The sequence below is a fragment of the Notothenia coriiceps genome, unplaced genomic scaffold, assembly GCF_000735185.1.
Source record: "Notothenia coriiceps isolate Sejong01 unplaced genomic scaffold, NC01 NC01_scaffold00027562, whole genome shotgun sequence".
NCBI lineage: Eukaryota > Metazoa > Chordata > Actinopteri > Perciformes > Nototheniidae > Notothenia > Notothenia coriiceps.
In genome coordinates this window covers 20,318-27,799 of record NW_011360263.1, presented here as the reverse complement: position 1 = coordinate 27,799, position 7,482 = coordinate 20,318, and the positions used below count along the sequence as shown (strand labels likewise).

Genomic DNA, 7,482 nt, shown 5'->3' with positions numbered 1-7,482 from the left:
AGAGAGAGAATCTTTGTTCCTGAAACTTTCAGAGTCTCTTTCCACAGAGGGGACACATGTTGATGTAGAAGAGACATGAAGAAGAGGGGACACATGTTGATGTAGAAGAGACATGAAGAAGAGGGGACACATGTTGATGTAGAAGAGACATGAAGAAGAGGGGACACATGTTGATGTAGAAGAGACATGAAGAAGAGGGGACACATGTTGATGTAGAGTCTCTTTGAAGAAGAGGGGACACATGTTGATGTAGAAGAGACATGAAGAAGAGGGGACACATGTTGATGTAGAAGAGACATGAAGAAGAGGGGACACATGTTGATGTAGAAGAGACATGAAGAAGAGGGGACACATGTTGATGTAGAAGAGACATGAAGAAGAGGGGACACATGTTGATGTAGAAGAGACATGAAGAAGAGGGGACACATGTTGATGTAGAAGAGACATGAAGAAGAGGGGACACATGTTGATGTAGAAGAGACATGAAGAAGAGGGGACACATGTTGATGTAGAAGAGACATGAAGAAGAAGGGACACACGTTGATGTAGAAGAGACCTGAACAAGTGGATTTTGCATAATAGGTGACGTTTAAAATTAACATTGTTGAGCAAAATGAGGTATGAAATTTTTTTTTTAAATAAAACAACAGAAAATAAACGTCTCTTCCCTTAACTCCTCTGTTACTATGCTGCTGTCTGTGTGTGTGCACCTTTAAAAGCTCAAAGTGTCTCCTGGAGAAAGATGAAATGAGGAAAAATTGGAGAATTGTCAAGGTGTGGCGGAAGTGATGTCAAAACCTGGCACCTGATAAAGGCTTTTCACCTTATTTGAAAAAATTTATCTTAATATTGTTTTGCTGCATGTTCCAACGCTTCACTGAAGTCACATGATGCCAACTGAGGGAAATATTGAAATGCAGTGCTCGTTTAGTTTCATCAACAAAATCACGCATTATATTTGTACATAAAAATACAGCATGACATATTGGGGATCTTATGGAGAAGTATCATCACTAGCGCTTTCACCCCGGAGTACTTTTCCCCCCGAACTAGGCCGATAGGGGGGGAATTTGTTTCACACCAAAAAGGACCTGGAACCAGTCCCTAGAACCTTTTCACCCCCAGATAGTCCCTGCTAGCGAGCTAGTACTTTCCTGTGATCATGCACAGAGAGTATCAAAGTTTCTTGAAAGGGCTATGTGCTCACCTGTAGGCATTTTTGGAGGCAGGCCGGGGGTCAAACTTGAAGAAAATTATACACATGGATGTTTTGGGGGATTGATGACAAAGTTTCACTCAGTCATATCTGAAGAAGAGAGATAAAAACAGGAGACAGTGAACAAGAGTGTTGAAATCTGTTGTGAAACATGTTTTGGAAGACCAGTTAGGACGTGCTCAAACTTTGCAATAACAAAAATGTAGAAAAACCACAGCTAAAGTTCATCTTAACTGTCTGTGTACAAAGATAATGTATCTGAGTAAAGAATAATTGGAAATGTTCCATAACCTTAGCATACAGTCATTGCAATACATGTACTTAGCATACTTACACAGTGTTCTTGGCTGTAGGACAAACAAATGGACTGTCCTGAGTGCATGCTGTGTGTACAACTGTTAACAAAAGGTTGAAAAAAGCAAGTGTTAGGCATTGTATCACAAAGGATTACTATCTTTGTCATCACTTATACACAACGTAATGAGTGCAAAGGTAGTCATTAAGCAACAGGAGTTCAAAGGCTAAACCATGACTTAAGAGGTCATTATAAAGTGTGCTTTGTAGGGTACTATACATATCCCTACTATCTCGCTAGCAGCCTGTAGCAAACGATACTTGATATACAATCTACTATGATTGCATGTTAACGGTCTAATGATTGTGCGTAAAGCCATTTAGGCAACCATTAATGGTGTGTAAAACCATTTACTAAGACTGTGTCAAGGTATTAATAGTTGTCCGATATCAAGATGAGCCATTGTCTGTTCTGCATGTGTCTGGTAACAAACCAGCCTTGCATTGCACCACTAACAGTGTTTAAGTACACATGATAATATATGTCTAGTTTTTCAGCAACAGCAAACATAGTTTCAACCTGGTGACCTAAGCTAGCGGTAGCATTTTCTAAATAAAGTTATGAAACAACAAGCTGAATTAAGATACTAACCTTATATATGCAAGACAGATAAGATGTTCATTTGCTAAGATAATTGTTAAGCAGCTGTAGTTTAATGGTGTGTTGTATCAGCTAGTTCAGTGCACCTTTACTCGCTGTTGTCAACTACAAGGAAGTATTCCTATTGAGTAATCTCGATTTGTGACTCGCCAACATCTTAAGCGGGCGGGAATACTGTGTTGTCTATTCACCCGCTCACACCGGCACTACACATGAACAAAACGAGCGCACTTTCAACACGGCTATGAAGTCTGCTGCGATTGGTCAGTTTACAAGTAACACCAACGGCAAGCTAACGGTAAACAGTTGCGATTACATTTCCGGTTATTGCAAAAATAAAAACATCGATAAAGAAATATACTTAGCTGGAATTATTTAACATAATGGATTCAGGTTCTGCTTCTTGAGGGCAACATTTTAGAACAATTTATTTATTTAATAATTGTTAATTATGGCTAAAGATTAACATTACACAACACATAATACAATATGTCCATATTAGTGTAAAGACGCATCTTTACTTGAATGTTTCACACATTAAATACTGCTCTGAAGGCGGTCCACTATCTTAAAAATGTTAAATCAATTCAATTGCAGTTGGTTGATTTTCTCTACACTCATATGCCCTGAATATTTCATTCTGGTGGTGTTTGAATCGCTTTTACTTTGAAAAAATATGCACCATACGTTTTCTTTGCGTTCAAGTCGACTTGACAAAGCCATGGTACCAGTGAAAATAACAACACATCTAGAAAAGATGAACAGATGATCAAATAAAACATAATATTACTAAAACATAGGTGACTAACTTATAGTGTGTTTTGTTGCTTTCATTCATAGGCAAATAATGGGAAAGCTGAATAATAGGAGCATTGATTATACCTACCACATGAAAATACATTTAAATCAAGCTGATAAGGACACTAAATTACCTGATTCAAAATGATTAAAAAAATGAAAGACCCATCATGCATCCTTCAATACAGTGCGGGTGGTAATGGGGCGGAGACTTGCTGTGACCGACAGCATCCAGCACTGTAGTGGATGAGAGGGGGGAGACAGAGGCTGCTTTCATACAACACACCGTCGCAGTCACTAATTAGTGGGCTTACAATGAACCATAGTCCCTTTGAGCACAATAAGTAACTTTTAAATCAGTTCAGGATACTTGGTTTTCGCACCCGGTGTGACTGAGAGGACGCACACGGCGAGCACCTGACAACCAGCCTGCAATTTGAGATTAAAGGGGTTTGTAAGAGTGATATCCCTGCAGCGGCCAGGTTAAATGCAAAATAGCGTTTCCCATCCTATCCTCGGACTACTGCACACCACAAGAGGGTCTCTTTGCTGTCCAGGACAAGGATGAACAGGAGAAACTGAGGTAATGCTGCTCTTCGCTTTCTCGCGTAAATCCATGTGGTGATTATCCTGCAACGCCAAGTTTTAGCCTGGGCCATTTAAGGATACTCTCATGAGGAGGGCGTGACGATAATTTAACAACAATAATGAAATAACAATGTGAAGTGAGGTTGGAGAAAGCTAGAAATAAACCGTCGGCTGTGGGTTTTTTTTTTTTAAATGAGAGTGCAAATGAGGCATTGATTAGGACACACGGGGCCGGTGTGACACAGATGTATCACGCTTTTGTTAAATAGTCGGTGTTTTTGTATGTCATAAGGTGTTGGACACTACATTTCATGATGCCCGGTAGCTTATTGTATGAAAGGCATTGTTTAAAACGTAATATAGGCTAATGTGTGTATTGGTGTATATGTGAGCTCATATCGCTAATTGTTTCGGTCAAAGGCAGCGAGCCGCAGCGAGCTGTCAATCATCTCATCCTTACTACTCCATTGTTTTACCCCTCCTGTTTGTGAGTGAGTTACCATGGAGAGTCTTCCGGTTTCTCCCCTTTAATTACCTTATTTGGACACGGGGCAGCTGTCAGTGGCTGCTGGACTCATGGAGCTGCTTTCATGTCCCATGTGAGGAACCGCTAGAATCACTGAATGCTTCACAAATAATCACCACGAGCTTTGAATTAAGTTTTCAGTACACTTTTACTGGTCCTGGTGAGCTTTTTCACACCCAGCTATCACCGATATGCAATGAATGTGAGCATGGGCAAGTCATTTGCATTTACTTGTCCTTGAGCTCTACTGTCCACCATACAACCCCCTGCGGTGAGAAGCTTCTGCTTTAATGCATTACTGATGTAGGTAGGCCTTATGGGAAAGTGGCAATAGCCCTGCTTTTAAAATTGGTATGATTCGATCTCTATTTGCCACAATGACAGCGAGTTTTGCACCGATAAAGATTCAATATCCTGTTTTTTGTATTAACTCATTATTCTATGGCAGGGTTTATTTGAATGATTTATGTCTTAACACATTTCTGCTGGTTTTAAATGCATATGGTGTCCTTGAGTGTTTTTCAAAGGCGCTTATACATAAAATGCATTTTATATAGGCTAACATACTGTAACAGACAGCCCTAATGTTATTACTGAATTCATATCTTCTCTTAAATGTATCAAGATGCAGTTTTAAATGAGACTTGGCATGGCTTGCAGATTTAAGTAACCCAGTAAGGAGCATTTTTGTCCAAATATTAGTGTTCACTCTTCAGTGCAAAATGCAGGTTTGCACACAGTTGCAATAGGGTGCTGTGTAAGAAAGATGGTTGACTTTAATGGCAATTTTATGGTGGTATCCTACTTTTATAACGTATATTTATCACCCATGGTCAAGCCCCTGAAGGCCTGAAGGGCAATGCTTAAGGCGAACATGGACATGACAAGTCAAATTAGTGAATTAGTATACATGGTGTGTTTGTTAGTTCTAGTGTACTGTGTCTGTGGATGGTATTGTGTGGTGTGCTGAGAGGTATTTTTAATATTAAGTTAAGAAAAAGGTTTGCAGGTGCAGGAAAAGAGAAGCGATAACTGTGGGCTTCTTTGGCAGGAGGCCAGATGCTCCAGTATTTTATGCAGTCCTTTCATTTAATATATAAAATCATTGCCGAAAAAGCAATTTTATCGCAATCAGTTCTGTTGCAAAGTTTTTAAAGATGTGTGGCAAGATTTTGGAACCAGTACCACTTGAATGACCTGAGCATTTAGGCCATTCAGGCTCTTCAGAAATTGTCAGTGAGTGTGTGAATCAATGTGATGGCAAATTCCTTTTATGTTTTACTATTAATTTCCTTGCATGATATTTAACCAACGCCATAGGCTTTTTGAATGATTGAGTGTTAATTGAGGCATATTTTTATGCTAAACTGCTCAAAGTGTCAACATGAGATAGACTTTTAAAAATCCAGCCTTGTTATTGCAGATTGAATTCTCCCCTGCAGCTTTCATTCTAGTGTCACAGTCTGCAGGATCTTTCCCTCCCTAAAGACTCCATCCTTTACATATGGGAGCCAAAATGTATTCTGTTAGCGGGAGGATGTGCTGACTTAGGCACATCGGTGCAGACCTTTGCAAATATGAATGATGTGAACTCACTTACACCTAGAGGCTCAACACCACTTGTTACTCTGCTGAAAACGGAAAAATGCTCTGTAACCGGGGGAAACAAGAAGACTTCCCATGAATGCTAATGTTAAAAAAAATCTAGTGGCCCTATTCTGCTCATTTTCAGGTGTATATCAGTATGTAGTGTCTCTCCTGTGACATGTCTCCCTGCTTTAATGTTCAAAAAGCTCTTCATTGTTCTCATACTGCCTGTGCTGCAGCACCTCTTTTCACCCTCTGTCTGAAGCCAGAGCCCAGCTCTGTTGTGATTGGTCAACCGCTTAGAGATGTCCCTCCCCTTAGCCTATCACCTACAATGTATTGGAGCGCTAGCCAATAGAAGCGCGAGTATTACATAGTGATGTCACTGCGTTGCAGAAGTAAACAAAGGAGTTCAATGTGTGTGGGAGAGAAGCTCCCTCTGGCGGGAACATGGGGATTTTAGCCTTTGCCGACCATTTACATGCACAATAACTTACCCAAAACGCATTATAGGGCTATTTAAGTAGAGCAAGGTTTCACATATTTTTACTGAACTTAACAACTTTGACTTGTCTTTTTTTATGTATTCAGTTTTGCCTGAAGCAGAAAAAGCACAGTTGTTAAAATCACAGACATAATCACCAATCAAGCCACTTATTGGCCAACAAAACATGGACAATTGTTGCCAAGCTTTTTGTATTCATGAGAATAAAAAAATCTGGCTTTTACATCGGAGCCCTTATTGGGCCTGTCTCCCTGAACAGACTTTGTTTTTGTCGACTAATTCTTCCATAACCACTTGACGATCTTAAAGGTTGAAACGTCATTTTGTAATGGACTTGACAAGACCAAAGGTCAGCTTTAATCTCCAGAGCAGTTCATGCTCTGATGCACTAATTTATTAGGAAGTACGACGCCTGAAGAAGATTTTGTATTCTCCTGCAGCGTGTTGACAATGTGGATTTAAATGTAGAAGCTAGTTACTGTCAGCTCATGCTTTTGTCTCAGGTTTGCATGAACTCAATTTGCATGGCACTTTCTGAATATTCCCCCTGCTCTGAAAACTGACTTAAACTCCATCTATCTATCTATTTTCTATACAGCCTGTACCCAATAGTTTCAAATCTTCAAAATGTTCATAACCGGACATCTGTTACCAATATGTTGAATGCTTAATCATGTTTGAATTCATGTTCTGCACGATAAAGATGCAGCTTAGTCTGTACTAATAATAACATTGCGGTGCGTATGGCTGTTTCCAACTCACGTGATATCCAATGTTTAGAAGCTCCAGAGCGTTGTCCGAAACTTTTTAAAGAAAGATATTTATAATCATATCCAACATGTAATTACTTCTATGCAAAATAGTTGAAACATGTTTGCTCTGCTTTTTTCCAACAAAAAGGATGTGTTTTGAGATGGTGAAACATCATATTGACAACACCATAATTGACGTATTGTCACTAATACAAAGAAAATCAGTTTCTTCCCGTTACTTTGCGAGACGATGAAATCATAAAATAGGAAGAGAATATAGAAGCATAATTTGAAACCACTTTTCAAAGCAATAATGCAAAACACAATGACATTCGATAGAGATGTAATGCTTGTATTGTTCAGGGCCGTGTCCAGTGGTGTAGTGGGCGTTGGACGCGGGGGTACCCCCACTTATTTGAAGCATGATTTTTTTTTTTTTAATAGTCTAATAAATATAAAATCATTGCCAGTGTTATCAGTTGCAAGTGTGTATTTGTTGTAATAATGACGAAAACATAATACCTTTCACAGTAATTATAATACAAAATAAAAACG

At 39.3% G+C, this 7,482-nt stretch overlaps 1 long non-coding RNA gene across 1 annotated transcript; it reads right to left on the bottom strand.

Moving 5' to 3' along the window:
* Positions 1-1,209: 1,209 nt before the first annotated feature.
* Positions 1,210-2,312, bottom strand: LOC104957691 (uncharacterized). Its single transcript, XR_799688.1, has 3 exons — positions 2,163-2,312; positions 1,551-1,611; positions 1,210-1,306 (listed from the first exon to the last, which is right to left on the bottom strand). It is a non-coding gene; the product is annotated as an uncharacterized lncRNA (long non-coding RNA).
* Positions 2,313-7,482: the final 5,170 nt, after the last annotated feature.